Below are 18,896 nucleotides of genomic sequence, written 5' to 3'. Positions count from 1 at the left end.
GTAATGTGACTCAGTGGAAGTTGATTCTTTTTCTTCCCACCTTTCCTGTTTCTCACAGATCTGTCCAATTCTAATTTCTTACCTGTGATTGCTACTGAAAAAGACTAACTGGTTACAAACTAGTTGAGGCATTTCTCAGGAACACCTTAATAATTCTGATCAACATTATCCTAACAACATGGTATCCTGACCTGCTGTACAGTTGTCAGTTTGGGAGCACTTAAGTCCTCTGTGAAGAAAATAGTACTTTGAAAAGTGTATCATGTGAGTTTTATTCAGCTGTGCATCTCATTCTGTTCACTTCCTATTGACCCCCAGATATTCTTATATATAATATCTCAAAAATTCTGTAAGAGAGAAATAAACACTAGATATACTGATCTGATTTCTCTTTAGCATTGACAAAGACTACCAGTTGCACAGTAAATAGCTCTCTTTAGTTATGCATAGACCCCATTTGTTTTTCCAAGATTGTAATACCTACGAATTTAGGAATTTCCAGAAGATAATACTCCTTGGAACCTTGCGAGATCTTAAGTTGAACCCTAAATTTTGAGTTACGTTTTTAAGCCAATGGTTTTGTAAGTGTGTAGGATATTGGATCTAAAATATTAAGCAAAGGGAAAGATATTATTTTGTTTAAAAAAATACTTCATCCAAGAACATATAATAGGCAAAGAAAATAGGCAAAGAATGGCAAAAATTAGGAAGTGCATTTTCAGAATTTGAAAGTTGAGATCAGTGAGGAAAGGGACGCCTCACTGCTACATTTGCTTGACAAGTAACGGGTGGCTCAAAACAAATAATACAACAGACTGAAGAACTGGTGTAACCCCTTCAGCTTTCGTAACAAACATGAGACTCAGGCAGTTTAATATTCCTTCAAATCCCCTGAAGTTTGGAGAGTTATTTCCAATATAGGAGCAATAGAAGACTATTCATAATAATTCTCCTTATCTTCATAATGATGAAAAATAACCGTTCTGGTATTTAACACCTTCCCTTTGAAAATTTTCAAGAAGCAATCACTCAATTCAAAAACTAGAGCAGACAATAAATCAAACTGTTACTGGCAATCTTGGTGCAGAGCTGGGAAAATGGAAAACACATCACCTTAGTAGTTCCACAAGGTCAAAGTCAAAGCACATTCGGAATATTTACAGAAAATGTATCTGAGTACACATTTCCAAAGTCAGACATTATATAAAGCATTGCTTCCAGGCCAGCATGTTTCCCCAAAAAATTTATAACTCAAAATAAGCTACCCTCAACTTTGCACAAAGAGTTCTATATGCATAGTCTTTTTCCAAGTCAAGAGATATGCCTGAAAAAAGTCAGAAAATGAAAAAACCCCAGAAAATGAAGTTACATACAAGTTCTTTGACTAGAATTACAAAAGGTCTGTTAATGATCCTAGTTATTAGAAATAGTTATAAAATTTCTGAATAAGTCACTGTTTTCCCTAATGAGCATAAAGCTAATTGGCAGTGAAAATAATTCCATACTTTTGGTAATAAATGAGTTTTCAAAACTACTAGAAGTTGTAAAGGTAAGTAAATGCAAGTAGGTGAAGTTAGACTTCTTAGATTGCAAAGTTCAGTCCTTTTCATCTTGTCCCAGAGAAGATGTAATAGAAGTAGATAATGCTTTATATCCAAGCAGTGAATCTGATCAGGATTTGGTCCTTTCCTATTTTACCTAAATAGGTTTGAAATGTGAAATGAGAGTTCCTAATTTTTCTTCCATAACATGTGCAGAGAGCAACACACAGAATGAACAGAAAATGGATACATGTTTTAATTTCTGAGAATAGCTATTCACGGTATGCCATAATAAGGAACAGAATGTTCTGCAACAGAATATTAACAATGTGAAGAGACTAACCAAATAATTTATTATCAGAAAGGACGCTGGCTTCCCAGGATTAGGAAAAAACAAATGAACTAAAAATTGTGTAGTGAGGCCTTTCAGTGTGCCTTCTGAATATTCATCTGTCCCTAAACATTTAATATTGGCAACACTAAGGGACTGGACCAGTTTGAAAAACTATGGCAATTTGAATATTTTTAGGGCAGAACACATTTTCTTCAGTATCTATCAATTTCTTTACTACTCATACATGTTCCTTCAAATATATTTTCCTAATGTTTTTACCCAAGTAGGGATGTTAACAGTACTGTATTTAGAAGACAGATTTTTTTTTCCTCAAGAAATATGTAATAGCGACAAAATCAGAAAAGACAGGTCTGAAAATAGAGCTAAAAGATGCAGTTTCCTTAGCAACAAAAATTCTCAGATATCCTCTAAATTCCAAAAATTTGCAAAAACTGGTTAAAGCACCTTTTGTGTGCACATTCTCCCCTCCCATTTATTCTGAAGCCTTATTTTGTAATTATAGGTGTTCATATAGACAAATTAAATGCTCTCTGAAATGAAGTACTTCAGCTCCTAACAATTTGCCTTACTTATATTTTTGAAGTGGTTTTTAAAAGTGTACAGATTAAATATTTTTACACATTGGCTGGGAAAAATGGAGGAAACTAAAGATGTCATTTTACATACACACACACACACACACACACATATATTTAATACATATACATATTACATACATTATATCTATATATATGAAATACAGCAAAAGAAAACCCCACAAAAACAAATAAAAAAACTAAAAAAACCCCCAAACTCAAAGAAATTGAAAAGAAATGAAGACTCATTATTAGAGGATGATACAGGGGATGGAATGGCAGTAAGAGGCTGTCATGGCAATTTTTGTGAGAAAGGACTTAATGTAGCTCACAAGAAACAATGCACAGAAATGAGAGAATTAGCACAGAGAAAAATAGGAAATAACTATAGTAATAAATCACAGGTAAAGGAAGTAGGATTTTAAAAATATAAAAGGTAAATGTAGAAAGGTTTGTAAGAAAATTCAAGAAAGTATTGATTTTCTGTTGTGGTTTCCTGTATGTTTTCTGCAGAGTTTGGCCACAAGCCTGTGCTGAGCCACAGTCCTCATATCAGCTTTGAGGGAAGACAAGATGAACCTGTACAAGTGTTCTTCTGGTTTTATCCAGTGGTATCCTTACCTCCAGTGGAGATACCATGTAAGACCAGGTTTCTTCCAGAAGCAAGCTCTCTGACACACAGGCAAGGAAGATTGCCAGGCAGCTGCCTGTGTGCAACCTGGGTGGTGCCACCACAAGCACCCCCGAGGATTAGATGAGGAGCCAGACCTGAGGTCACTGAGCTCAATCAGTTGAGAGTGGGACCAAAATTCCAGTTCTTAGGTTTGTTGTCAAAGAAAGGGGGGGGGAGTTTGCAAATAGTCTTTAGTTTAGTGTCAAATTATTCAATTTCAAAATTGAATGTCATGTTAATTTCAAAATTATGTTATGTACCATAAATACCAAGTGATCGGATCAAATTTTTCTGACTCAGTTTAAGACAGAAAATCCCTACTAATATCAGAGATATGATTGATAAAGGTGTGGAATGCCTCTCGCTTTCAAACTCTAGAATGTCTAATGTTTTCCTGCTGTGGTCAAAAATTAATTGGGAATATCGCAACAATTGACTTGGATATGAGATTTATTTCCTTTCTTTTTTATCATTCATCAAAATCTAAATGCTGTAGGCAACCAGCTGGATGTTTCTTTCCTTCTTTTTTTTTGTTTTCTCTGAATCCTTCTTTAAAATACCATTAATATTCATTAAAATATTTAATTAGAGACTTTTTTTTTTTGTATGTGTGTTTTTCAGCTCAACAATTAGTAACCTTGTGTCACATTTTCCCTTTAGTCACTGCATGGAGCCTAATTCATGAAAATTCATGCTGAGGAAAGAAAAAAAAAACCGGCATATTTCTAGGAATTCTAATTCTGCCCATTACCCAGATAATCCTCTTTTTATTTCCAGGATGATTTTTTTTAGTTTATATGCAGGGTGAAGCAAATATTTAGGTGGAAATTCTATTGTTTATTGTTTACTGTTTTCTACTTCCTCTCCTCTTTCCCTTGTTGACACCATATTTTGCAGAAATATGTTTTCAGCAAACAGTCACAATTCCATTACAGTGTTATTGCACAGTTAAAAAAATATTTTCCTAACTTATTCATTTAAGCACGTCAACTTGGATTATTATTAGAACATTCAATCAAAATTCCTTAAAATCAAACAAAATTCGGTTCTTTGCAGTCACCATTAATTTGGTGACTCTTGATGTTGCAAGGGATAAAGGATTAAATAAAACTCTTAAATAAAACAATTTAGATTAAATCTGCACTGTTGCAACCTCTGTGACTGTTGTAGGAAATGGTTTAACCACTTCTGTCATTTTTTCAGTGGCACTATGAAGCACAGTTCAGTGCAGTTTATCCTGTTCTGTACAAACTAAAAAACCTCTGAGCCAGGAGACATTGGCTTAGTCCTTGACTACATGGTATATTTCTTAGATTATTTTAGGTGGCTTACTTAAATCACCAAAATTTCGGGTTATAATTTATACTTTATAATCCTGAGACCAAATTGCTATTGCTTATGATAAGAAACCAAGAATCCAAAGGGAACTTTTCAACAACATACTTCACTGTTGAAAAGATTTGTGTTATCACCAGTTAATTGAATTTTTATCATGGACATTTTTCGAAGTCTAAAACAGAGTTTCTGGTCAGAGGAAACACTGGAGGCAAAACCAGACCATTTTTATAATCATAACAGTTTCTCATATATTTGAGCAAAATACAGGTCCTTCTCCTATGTTGATCTCTTGCCATGTGAATACTTAGAGGTATCAAAATCTGAAAAACTTTTCTGAAACCATATTCTTCATTTCCAGATAACACTAATCAGCATATTTATTTTCCCTCATTTTGCCTCTTCCATTTATTTGGACTAAGAAGTTGAGGAGCTTAAAATGGGGTCTTTCCCCACTTGGTACTTTAACTTATTCTCATAGAAACAATTGTCTCTTCTATCACCTGCTGTTTCCATTTGATACATCCCAGCTTTGTCCACTTCAAAGAAAAAGACATTTTAAGCTACATGTTATTTGATGGAACTGTTTGGCTTTATGGAACAAAGACACAATCCAATAAATTCATCAGATGCTTTCTTCAAGTCAGAGTCATATACTTGTCTTGTTATTTCTAGTAGGAAGAATTCTCCTACATCATTTTGTAAGACCTTGACAAGCTTTTAAATCCAAGGAAATCTAGTGAGAAAAAAATGATGTTTTGCTGCATTTTTTGCATGAGTTTTACTTTACTGCAAGTAGCTGTTACTTGTTTTTGTTACTTTTTATTAATTATTCTTGTGCCTAGACAGCAGTTCCCTTTATCCCAGAGCAGGTAAAGAGAAAATTAAATTAAAAATATATAGCATTTGCTTTAAGTTTGTATCAATAATATTGGAATGGGTGAAGCCTTTGCTCATGAATGACTCCTTTTAGACCTAATTTCTTTGCTGCTCTTCTCTGGCTTTTGATTTCAATACAACTTCTGACATAAACTACTGTTCAGTGTGAGGAAAACAAATTACTTTTATAGGGAACTTTAATATTTTTGTAATTACTTTTATTATTGTTCTTATCACATTGAACCAATAAAATATATGTGAAAAGCCCCTAAAATGTACCTAACTCTATAGTAGCATACAATGAATGCACTCAGTACTGTACAAAACTAAAATTTGAGTCATGGGCATTTTTAGTCATGAGCATCTTTGATATTAACAATGAAGAAATTTCTAAGAAAGGAGAAGCCTAATTCTGTATACTGCTTTTGGCTTCGATAGAGTCAATTTTTTTCACAGTACCTTGCATTGGACTGTTTTGGATTTGTGATGGAAAGAGATTATAACAGCAAAATTTTTTCATTATTTCTGAGCAGTGCTTACAAAGTGTCGAGACTTTTTCTGCCTCACATCCTGCCCCAGTGAGGCGGCTGGGGATGCACGTCTAGGACAGCCAATATTGGTGATGTTCCATACCATGCAGTGTTGTACTTAAGAATTCCTCATTTTATTTTGCTTGTGTGAACAGATTTTTCTTATTAAACTAGTTCAATACATAAGTTTTCTCACTTTTTCTCTCCCAATTCTCTTCCCCATCCCATCAATGGGACTGAAAGAGTGGCTGTGTGGCTCTGCATTGATGGCTGGGATTAAACCATGGTATTGTCTGAATTGCCTAAATTTGAAATCACAGACTCACACAATGGCTGACATTGGAAGTGTCCTATGAAGTGATCCTGTCCAGCCCCTTGCTAAAGCACAGCCATCAAGAGCCAGTCACATAGGACCATCCCACACTGCTTTTGGTTTTTCCTTCCCCAAGGAGGGAACCTCACAACCCCTCCAAGCAATCTGTCCCAATGTGTTATTCACTCTCACAGTAAAAATTGTTTCCTGATATTAAGGGAAAATGTCCTATGTTTCAGTATGCGCCCATTGCCTTGTTTTCTGTCACCAAAACCACTCCTAAGAGCCTGGGTATGTCTTCTTTGTACACTCTCTGCAGATTTTTATAAACATTGCTAAGTACTCTCCTGAGCCTTCTGTACCTGAAGCTGAACAGTCCCAGCTATCTCAGCCCTCCTTATCTGAGAGATGTTCCAATCCCCCAATTATCCTTGTTGGACTCTCTTCCATTTGTTAATGTCTCTATTATGAGCCATGAAACTTATTTTTGTGTTTGAAGGAAACATATAAGACTAACTTTTTTTTCCACATTTCCATAATATTAATTAAAGTTCCCCCTTTAATCAAAACCCAAATATTTTTTTTATGTAGGCACAGATTCTTAAGAGTGACTTAGAAGTTTCAATGCTATAACATAAATCTTCTTTTCAGATGTCTTTCAAAATCAGATACAATACTTGCTACTCTCAGGAATTGAAATCTCTGAAACTTCATAGTAGAAAAGAAAGGAAAGAGCTGCTTGTTCTTTTACACTCTCATTAACCACTTACTTTACTTACCTAATGAATAGAAAAAAAAGGGAAATAACTGAAACAATTGGATTTTCCCTTGTATTGGAAAACAGGAAATAAACATCGACAGAATTATAAAGAAACACCAATTTATAAAAGTAAGATTCCTTTCTGAGTCTTTGAACTCAAGTGTCTGAGTTTTCAGACAGCTCCCAAAGTCTCTATATTTTTCTTTGTTTATTTCACTTTCTCTTTGAAACAAGTGAGGAGAAAGAGAAATCTATAAGGAAGAAAGAAGAAAGATAAACTTCAAAAGATTTCCACTTCACAACATCTGAGTAAAAAATACCTGAGGAAGAATCTGAAGGGGGTTTTGTGATGGTGGGCTTCTGTATGTGTTGTTGCTTTTCTTGTTGTTGAAATTCTAAAAGACATACTTCTGTGTTTAAAATATGAAGATACATGAGGTAAAAGTTATATGACACATAATGCCAATTAATATAGCTATATATATATATATATGACCATATAAGAAGGAAAGTTTTATTTATGACATTTTGAAATGTTTACATTTCTGATGTTTGAAAAAACAAGTAGGAGAATTGCTTACATTTTCCTGTCTTTGTCTATGAAATTTATGGTATTTCTACTTAGAAATTGTTTACTAAAGCCCAAAATCTATAAAACTTCATTTAAAACATCTAACCTTTTATTATATTGTTAAAATTTAATGCAATTTATTACAAACATCTTCCAGCTGGTTTTATAGTCTGGACGAATAGGAACAAAGAAAAATTTTTCCATAGCTTCTTTTTTCTGTGGTGTACTGATCATCAGGTCTAATCTTCTCCCTTAATTTAAAAACATCTTCTTCTACAAATAATACCAGGTATCAATCAGCTACTATGCCCCTGAGAAAGTTCTGGAACTCAATTAGTTTAGGAAAACATATACATCCAGCTACATTATGTATACTGTTAATGGTCATTCTTGAGTAAATACCAGAGGGAACAGATTTTATGTTTAATTTCCAGCACTTCTACATAGTAAATGAAAACTTTTCCACTCTAAATAGCAGATCCGGTAATTTTCAGAGTTTCATTCTAAAACACGCTGTGGCTAGCAATAATATTTCACATAAAAAGTTTTATGAAATATTTTTTTCTGAAATTCTGAAGCATTGCAAATGCTAAACTGTTCAGGGAATGAGGGAGAGGCAATCCTTGCCTATGGCTTGTAAGAGCACGAGTATGCACACTATATATATATTTATATATATATATATTGGTGCTAAAGAGAAAGGGTCAAGTGATTCTAAAGCCCTCTTTGATATCCCCTTAAATCCCACAAACTGCATGGAGAGTCATACTATAACTTTTTTTCCCTTATGATTTCCCTGCTGGACATCATTTCAATGATGTTCAATGTATTTTGTCGCTGTGTAATTGGAAATATTAGTATCTCTTCAGAGGAGGAAAATAACTTCTCTTAAACAAAGATGTCATTGCCTGGATAAGGAGAGAAAACAATTTATTTCAAAAGTATTACTCTCCTGAGAAGTCTGCAATTTAACTGAAAAACCTAAATTTCTCACATATTTTATAGTCAAAAAAACCCCCCTACAGTGTGAGATCCAAAGCTTTCATTATTTGTAAAAGTATTTTTAAAGAAAGAAACCAAAATGAAGAGTTCTTTCATCTAATCTACAGTTTAGTTATAGAATCCATTAAGAGAGAACTATTTACACTGTCTGCTTAAAAAGACATTTATTTTTCACTGACTCAAGTATTTGGCAAAATGAAATGGGAAAAAAGCTTACTTAATTTCCAAGGAAAACGAGAAAATAGGACAAACTAGGACAGTCAAGAATTTGTCTAGCTATCTCTTCAGGGAATCCAGGGCCTCAGAGTATATGTAACAAGCTCTGAGCAGACAGAATAAAAGAACAGGTTTAATTACGAATATCAACCAATTTTTTCCCTCACAACAATAATTTTGAGCCATCAGATTTGTATATAAGGGAACAATGGCAAACAGGTGACTTCCATCCTTTATTCATGCTTCAGATAGAAATGCATTCCTTTAGCATGTGAAGAGCTGGAGGAAGTCATTTATTTTCCAGCCAAAGTCAGTCCTGCCAATTCTTATGTGATTTGTTTCATTAATTGTTAAAAGATAATATGAATATCAAGGGAAGTATATTAATTTACTAAGATAAATGAGGGAATAGAAATATAGCTTTGGTATCTGAAAACATACCACTGTCTAGTTTATGAAAGCATACTTGCGTTTTGTTTGGGGATTTTTTTAGTTGATTGGGTTTTTGTGTGTGTGAGTTTGCTTAAGATACAAGAGTCTTTGTGGAAGATATGATTACGTAAGGCATCTAAAATATAACTTTTTGTCTGTTTCATAGGATCATTTCAAACAAAAATCTTCTGTTTTTCAAAGTTTTGCATATTAAATGCAAAAGTCTGCTTGCTAGAATGTTTGCTCTCAAATCAGCTGTTGATAATGTTCACAATGATATAAAATTTAAGAAACAAACATTTTGATGACTGAGTTACTATATTTTTGTTTCTTATTAGCTATCTTAGACTGGTAATTAAAAAGAAATTTTAAAAAAAAGCCAGAAAGTATATTAGTTGTATGCAAAAGAAACTACGCACATGCAAAAAGTGTACAAAAACAACTGATTCTTCTCACTTGCCATGACAGAAATGTTATGAAAAATGAAAATATAAAAACTACTGTACTATTTTATATTGCCTCATAAGAAACATGATTCATTGATCAATTAAAATAAAATAAGCACTACATAGTAAGTTTGGGACCCCTAAAATATTACAATTTTCAAAATGTAGCCAATATTTTAAATGTAGACGTAGGAAATTACCCTATTCTGGCTACTTTATACACTCAATTCACTTTTTCTCTTCCATGGAGATGTTAGCCCTTTGCTGTTTTTGACATCAAATTACGGACCTATCTCCCATAGTTTAACCAACCTTCAAAACCTACTGATACCATCTCTGTCCACAATCTTCTGCATTAACAAATTACAGAAGGTTTCATTTCCCTACAAATAATTTCTACCTTTCATTCTTTAACCGACCACAAATTAGCATAAACAAATGCCTTCTTTGTTCTCATATTGCAAGATTTAATGGATAACAGTTCTGCACTCGCCACCTTGGACTGGTTGACCATGATGGAATTTTCTTCATTGCAGCACATACAGCATTATGTTTTGGATTGGTGACCAAAACGTCACAGACACACATCAATGTTTTCACTGTTGCTGGACAGTGCTTACACAGCATCAAGGCCTGCTCTGTTTCTCTTGCTGCCCCATGAGCAAGCAGATTAAAAGTGAAAAAGAAACTGGTACAGACGATCCCAACTGATCAAAGGAATATTCCATATCATATGTACTGTACTTGGCAATAAAAGCTGAGGGAGAGAAGGAAGAAGGGAAGGACTCTCAGAATTATGGTGTTTGTCTTATTACAGTGTTTTTAAACAAGTGGCTGTGCCAGGCTAAGCTGCTGACTGAAGTTCACCCACAATACACCCTTGCAATACTGTATATGTAATTTTTTTTCAATGTTTCTTTCCAAAGTAAAAAAAAAAAAAAAAAAAAAAATTCAGTGACGAGCTAAGATGTTTCAGGCATTGCAATAGCCTGCTCAGGGAAATGGTGGAATCATCATCTCTGGAAGTCTTTGACAGGCATGGGGATAAGGCACTTTGGGATGTGTGTGTGTCTTAGTGGTAACACAGCAGTGCTGGGCTAGCAGTTAGACTTCTTGATCTAGAGGGTCATTTACAACCTTAATTATTTATGATTCTTTAAACATTATTTCTCATGTACTACTCTTCTGTCCATTCATTATATATATACATTTAATTATACATATATATTATTCTGTATTTTTGAGTATTATATATCCTGCCTTTTTATTATACACAGTTATGTGCATCCAAAATGTTTAAAGCTCATAAATAATTAACAGATTAGAAACAGAAATCCTTTAAATTAGAGAAGACTAATATGGGAACAAATTTCTTCTAAATCTTGGAAATTTAATTGTGCCCACCTCCTTACATCGCCTCAGTGGCATTTTATCTGCAAGGCACTTTGCAGAAATTCAACACTTATAAATACTCTGGTGATTAAAGCCTGAAATAGTGGAGTACTTATTATGGTACATCTGAGCATGCTGGAAGGTGTCACTTTGCCCTTTTAAACTTAATAGACACTCTGACTTATTTTTCATGGTGGCTGAAGATTGTGAGAACACATGATTACACATCTTATTCTCCATGAATTGCTAAAAATTAAGATTAAGCCCTTTCACCTTCATCTCAGCTAAAAAACTAAAAAAAAATCCTCTCTTCAGTTTCAGTGAGGTCCTTCCAACAGTTTATCCTTTCATCTCTTCACTCCTCAGTTGTAACTGAGTATATATTTATACTTAACAGCAACTATGAAATTTGAGAAAACCATAATAGTAGTATTTAGAATACTGACAAACCAAGCCTCTTTAAAACTGAACTTTACACAAATCTTTTGTTAGCAAAGCTCTTTGAATGGTCAATTCTTGCAAAATACTGATCTTTAATGCTATGTGTACAGAACAGTTGGCCTCTAAAACTTGTTACTTGTGAGTGTACATTATAAAGATGCATTATAGAGCTGATCCTATATATTTAGAACTGGTGACTGCCATTCTTGGTAGTTATTAGCCATTAAAGCTACAATGATCAAGCCTAGGAGCTGGAGAAGTTGAAACTGAAGTGAGAGATCTCCTTTCCTCCTGACACTCTTTACCATATTATTCAGTTTTTATAGGAATTCTGGTAGGATGCTCTGCCTATTTGCTTTGCCTTGTGCTTCATTCTTTGGATTTTGAACAGTTTTTGTTACTTGGATGTCTACTAAATACAGGAGACAGATGTCCATCTTTTCTTTACTCCTTTGGAACCCATATTGCTCGCTTTGGCTATGACTTAAAAAAGTCATAATCCTTATTGCTAGCAATCTCATAACACCAGTACTCAGTATTGCTAGTTGTTTGGTAAAGTGCTTCTGTAAACTTAGATTTATTTGTTTAGTGCTTCTGTATACTTATATTTCTTTTCAAGGCAATCAAATATCAATTAAATCCTGCATAATTCATTTATATGTCCCATGGGTCTCTGTCTTGCCTACACTTCACTCTGATCTCTATTATTGGTATATTTCAGCAATGCTGATTTTTATGCTTGAAATATATAAATCCCTTGTTGACTGACAGAAAGACAAAGAATAAGTTGTAGAGTTTAAGAATGTATACAGTTTCCCAGCCAGAATTTGAGAGTGCATTACATGCTATTCCAAGGCTATCTTGTTAAGTAAATCTTATTGTGGTCACCTTTCAGCTGCTAAGATAAAGCAGTCAGGAAATGCATTAGTCTTACTTCATAGACACTAAATATTATGACCAGACATCAGATATCTTTATTTATGTGACATTTTGTCTTCATGTTTTGTTTTTCTGCTCTAAAAACATTTCCTGTTGCTGCATGAAATATTTGTATATAATCACAGTAGCACCATGACACATCCTTGGTACCCTTAAACTAGAATGAGTCGACAGACCATTCTCTGGTCAGCATGATTTTGTCATATTTTGTTCCCCTCCAAGTATTTCTTCTTCAAATTACATAGGTCTAGGTTACTCAGTGACTTAATTCATGGAAGCCATTTCACCTTTCTTGCCATCTTTCTAACCATTAATTCTTATTAAAAGACTGTCATCATGACTACTTAAGTATTTAAAATATTTTGTGTCAGAATGTATTCAAGCTTCAGGAATGATGGAGCACTTGGAAAATCTATTATGTAAGGTGGTAAGATATTTACTCCTGTTTACATATTTCACTGAATGAATATCAGAGAAAGAAGCTGGGACAAGATAAAACCCAGGGCTATTAGAGAGAAAAAACAGGACAAACTGTGTTGGTTTTGCCAGGGCTAGAGTTAATTTTCTTCACAGTAGCTTGTATGTGGCTATATTCTGGATTTATGCTGGAAATAGTGTTGATAATATAGATCATATAATATTGTTGAGCAACACTTGTGCAGCATCAAGGTGTTTTCTGCTTCTTGTGTCATCCCACCATGAGGAGGCTGGGGGTGCACAAGTAGTTGGGAAGGGACACAGCTGAACCAGCTGACTCCAAGTGCCTCAAGAGATATTCCCTACCATATGTCATCATGTTCAGCATGCAAAACTGGAGGAAGAAGAAGGAAGAGGGACACAATTGGAGTGATGGCATTCATCTTCCCAAGTCACGGTTACTCATAATGGAGCCCTGCTCTCCTGGGGATGGCTGAACACCTGCCTTCTTGTGGGAAACTGTGAATTAATTCCTTGTTTCAGTTTGCTTTCCCTGTTAAACTGTCTTTGCCTCAATCCACTAGTTTCTTCTTACTCTTCTGAGTCTTTTCCCTGTCCCACTGGTGTGGGAATAAGCAGGTGGTTGACTGGGACAGAGGTTCCAGATGGGGCTAAACCATAACACAAGGATATAGCTGAACAACAAGCAAAGCATGAAGGGACACAGCAGAGACAGAATGCAAATATTCAGGAGCACATCTGGATCTGGACAGTTCAAATAAAAAGGCTCAGAAGCTGATCCTAAATCAGATGAAAAAATGTGTTATTAGAGCAACACCTAGAATCAGGTTTAAAGGCTATCAGGTGCCCCAAGTCCCTGAAAGGAGTTTTTGACAAAGTTTCTGCTATGTATTATTATTCTGCTTTATTCTATGAATATTATTATTACTATGCTGTATTCCATGAATACAGCTAAACTCTGTATTCATGGCAACCCTAATAACCATCCCTGCACAAGGAAGAAAAGTCTCCCAGATCCTTCTTCTAAACATAGCAAGAAATTCACATTTTTGAAGACAAAATAGGGTGATTCCTTTACTAAATCTGTGAATGGAACCAATTTCTATTGCAATACTTTCCTAATCAAATGTCAAGAAAAAGTTCATTTCCATTGTTGTTATTCTTTCTAAAGAATTCTAACACAATATTTATGCCAGGTATTTACTAAATACAAAACATTACATACCTATTTATAAAACCATTTTACTTGCTACAAACTCTCCCAGAAATTTTAGAAGTGCAATTCTTATGACAGATGGGATAACTGTATGAAACAAAAAAGATGATTCTGAGTTAGAAATACAGGATTACACCAAAACAAATTAATTCCTGGCAGAAAGAAGGTGACTGAGAAGAAAGCCCTGGAACTGGGAGAATATCCAAGTACTCCCGACTAGGCCCACAACAAAAAGATTTTTTATCGAAAAACTCCATAAAGAAAAAATCTATTTATTTCTATTCTTTCATATAATCTAGAGAACATTTTTCTGTGCTGCATGTTTCAATTTTCTGTCAAAATCTGTTAATTTATTCTGCACTCATCTACTGATGGGTAAGTTGCCAATGTCTTGATTGGATCTTGAACATTACTGGTCCCATTTGATTCAACATCAAATTCTCAGTCCCAAATCTTAAACCATATTAAGTAATAGTGATATGACAGCTAGAATAATATCAGTTTAGTCTTACAGTCTGTGCAGGGGGAAAGGTTGGCCTCTCTTTTGGAGCTATTCATCACAGAATTCACCCAAATAGAAGATCAGTATAAAGTCAGTCATTCAAATTAATGTTCAAAAGGTAATTATAGGATTAGCTCTATGGTATATGTGTAATACTAACAGGAGAGGAAACTTTGGGAAGGTTATTCAGACCATGAGCTTAAATTAAGTGGTGTGGTATCATTGGTACAGGTGAAGCCTCATTAAATTCAACAAAGGAAGTGAAAAATCCTGCACCTACACAGTAAACTAAGTGCCCACAAGCAGAAAGGGAGCTTATCAGGAATAGGCCTGAACATGAGCCAGACCAGCAATGTGCCTTTGACACAAAGGTCAGCAGCCTCCTGGGCCACAGTAGAAGTGTCACTAGCAGGCCAAGGGCGATGATTCCTCCCCTCTACTCAGCACGAGGGAGACACATCTGGAATGCTGTGTCCAGTGCTGAGCTCCCCAGTCAGTAAAAGCAAGACATGCTCAAGACAGTCCAGTGAAGGGACAGAAAGATGACAAAGGGACTGAAGTAATTTAGATTCAAGGAAAGACTGAGCTGGGACTGCTTAGCCTGGAAAAGGCTCAGGATGATTTTTTCAGTATGTATAAATAGCTGATGAGAGGGAATGAAGAAGAATGAACCAGAATTTTCTCAGCAGTGCCCAGTGACAGGCCAAGAGGCAATTGAAACTGATTGAAACTGAAGAAATTTTATTTAGAGGTAAGGCCCAAATTTGTACTGTGTGGTCAAATCCTGTAACACCCTGCCCAATGAAGTTTTGGACTCATCTTTTTTATTGTTATTGAAAACCTGACTTGACAAAGACCTGAATTCATTCTGTTTGAGCAGGAAAGTTGGATTTCCAGAGATGCCTCCCAGCTTCAAAGATTCAGTGATTTTATGAAAAGTCACAGGAAAGTTTTGAAATTGCTGTTCTTTTGTATTTTATGCACTTCTATTATTTTTCATGAAATTTAGATTGCTCAGAGTAGGCCTGCAGTGGCAATTCATTTAACCTGCCAAGCCAATGCATTCCAAATTCAGGAACATTAAAAGCTGCACTGCAAAGTAATAAGGGCTTATTCTGCCTGACCTCCCTCAAGATGTCTAACATAGAACCAGATCATAAATATGCACAGCATAGCAGATGTCAAGCCTTATGAATACATATAAATATTCATCAACTTATGGAATTTTCAGCTATCCACTCAGAGTTTTTACGTTTGAATAACACTGAGTTGGGCAGAAGTGTTCATCTGTCCAACAGAAGGAAGGCTCTGCAGAAGAATCTGGAGGCTGAATCTATGGGCCAAGGCCCATTGTATGAGGATCAACAAGGCAAAGTGCTGGGTCCTGCACTTGGGTCGCAACACTTCCATGCAGCACTACAGGCCAGGGAATGAGGGCCTGGAGAGCTGCCTGGTGGGAAAGGACCTGAGGATGCTGGTCAACAGGAGCTGAACAGGAGCCATCACTGTGCCCGGGTGGCCAAGAGCACCTGGGCATTCTGGCCTGTGTCAAAAACGGTGAGGCCAGCAGGATCAGGGAAGTGATTGTCCCGCTGTACTGGGCACTGGTGAGGCTGGACCTTAAATTCTGTGCTCAGCTTTGAGTCCCTCCCTACAAAAAGGACATAGAAGTGCTGGAGTACGTCCAAAGAAGGGAAAAAAAGATGCAGAAGTGTCTGGAGCACAAGTCTTATGAAGGATGTCTGAAGTTAAAATCCAGACTAAACGGAGGTTGTTTAGCCTGGAGTAAAGGAGGTCCAGGAGAGACCCCACAGGATACCCCAACCCTCAAGGTGAAGCTGGGTAGAATTGTGAGAATTGGTTTAGTGAAGTGTCCCTGTCCATGGCACTGAACATGGGGTTGGAACTAGATGATGTTTGATGTTCCAACTGGGGTTGGAACTAGGTGATGTTTGATGTCCATTCCAACCCAGGCTGTTCTATGATTGTATGATATCACTCTCCATAGCTTCCTAAAAGGAGGTTGTAGCCAGGTGGGTGGTGATCCCTTCTCCCAGATAACAAACAATAGGACCAAAGGAAATGGCCTCAAGTTTTGCCAGGGGAGGTTTAGATTAGACGTCAGGTAGAATTTCTTCACAGTAAGGGTTGTCAAGCATTAGAACAGAGTACCTAAGAAAGTGGTTGTGCCACCATCCCAGAATTATTTCAAAGATGTGTAGATGTGGCACCTAGACACTTGGTTTAGTGGAGGTCTTGGCAGTGTTAGGTTAATGGTTGGAACTGGATATTTGCGTCATGTTTGAAAGAGAACTTTTAAGAAGCTAGTCTAAGCCAAGAGCCAGCATTACTAAAATCTGTTCCTGCATCAATTACAATGGTGAATACAGAACTGAATCCAAGCAAAACAGAGTCATAGCCCATATTTATGAAGTAGATAACTTTCTGACTATTGTAGAGGACCTCAGATTTGTGCCCTATACTTAAAGCTATCTGGCTGCATTGGGTGTGCATGGCACAGTTTTGGTAGTGGGGGTGTAATAGGGGCATTTTCTCTGAGAAAGTGCTGGAAGCTTCTTCTGTGTCTGACTGAGGCGATGCCAGCTGGCATCCATGCACATGATCACTTACTTAGTCCAGGGAAAAAAGGTTATTGCACTCAAGCAATTACAGCAGAGAAGAGAAGAGTGAGAATGTCTGAGAGAAATAGCTCTGCAGACAACAAGGTCAGTGATGAAGGAGGGGGATAAGGTGTCCAAGGGGCCAGAGCAGAGGTTCCTCTGCAGTCTGCACTGAAGATCCTGGTGAGGCAGCTGTGTCTTTGCAGCCCATGGAGGTGCATGGTGGAGAAGAGATTCATCTGCAGCCCCTGGAGCACCCCACACACAGGTGGATGCCCAAAGGATTCTGTGACCTCATGAACAGCCCTCACTGGAACAGGCTCATGGCAGGTCCTATGAACTCATGGGCACAAGAGCCCACACTGGAGCCAGTTTGTTGGCAGGACTTGTGATCCTGTGGGGGACCCATGCTGAAGCAGCCTATTCCTGAAAGACCCCGTGGAAAGGGATCCTTGCTGGAGCAGTTTGTGAAGAACTGCAGCCTGTGGGAAGGAAGTTGTAAAAGTTCATGAAGAACTGTCTCCCATGCAAGGGACCCCATGTTGGGGCAGAGAAGTGTGAGTCCTTCCTCATCACAGAGAGCAGAGTCCTCCCTGTGATGAAGAAGGAGCACCAGAGATAACGTGTAACAAAGCGACAATAACTCCTGTTCCCCATCTCCCTGCGTTTCTGATGAGGGAGGAGAATTGTGAGTTCAATTAAGCTTGAGATATGAAAGAGGGTGGGGGGAATTTTGTTCTCAGATTTTCTTTTACTTGTCATCCTACTCTGATTTGATTGGTAATAAATTCATTTAATTTTCCCAAATCAAGTCTTTTTTGGCCATGATTCTAATTGCTGAGTGATCTCTCCCTGTCCTTATCCCATTCCATAAGACTTTTGATGTGGTTTTATTGCTCTGTCCAGCTAAAGAGAGAGATAGAGTGAAAACTACATCTGTACACTTAGAAGCCATGACACATGTCTCAAAGTATGTTTTTATCAGGATCCAAGGTATATATGGAAAATTTTCTAATCAGCCTGTCCAGAGTCTGATGTCTTGGGAAATTAAAGGCCAATTTTTTTTTTCTTGTTCAGGCAGCTGGCTGGCTGTGTCTCTGTCTTTTTATGCATTAACAGATGCACATTAAGTATTGTGTGAAACATTAGGTAACTCTAATATATTGCATGGTCTCTGGCCTGCAGAGCTATCTGCAGAAACCAACAGGAGACAAGATTACACATTAATCAGTAAGAAACTCTCCTTCTCAGTCCTCTGTAAGTTTTAAGGGATTTTCTGTCAGAGCAGGCTCATTTAATATAACTTGTGCTGTGAGTTCTCAGGCTCCCAAAGGACAGACCTCACAGCCAGTGTGTACTTTGTTAGGGTAGGGCTGTGTCGTGGTTTGACCGGAAATGGGACATCTGGGATATTTTGTTTTGCTGTGATTACCAATGGGTAATTGGAATTTAAGATGGGCACTTAGTTTGACCAGTGGGACATTTGGATCCGCCTCTTGAGACTACGAACTCAAGGGGTTAAAAGCAGGGCTCTTGGCCTTCGGAGCCCTCTTGGGATTTCCGGCGTGAAGAAGTCTCTCCCCCGGCCCAGTTTCTGGCTGGGCTGGGGGAGGGGAGAGCCACGTGGCCCATCTACGGTAGGCCCGGGTTCGGAGGAAGGGTGGCAGACCCTTGAGCGACCAGTTTATTCCCCCCCCCGCCCAGAGAATGCAGCCCGTG

Source organism: Melozone crissalis, unplaced genomic scaffold, assembly GCF_028551555.1.
Source record: "Melozone crissalis strain CALT ecotype California unplaced genomic scaffold, PUWL_Pcris_2 ptg000002l_1, whole genome shotgun sequence".
NCBI classification, from domain to species: domain Eukaryota; kingdom Metazoa; phylum Chordata; class Aves; order Passeriformes; family Passerellidae; genus Melozone; species Melozone crissalis.
Note: the sequence above shows the minus strand (reverse complement) of the source record.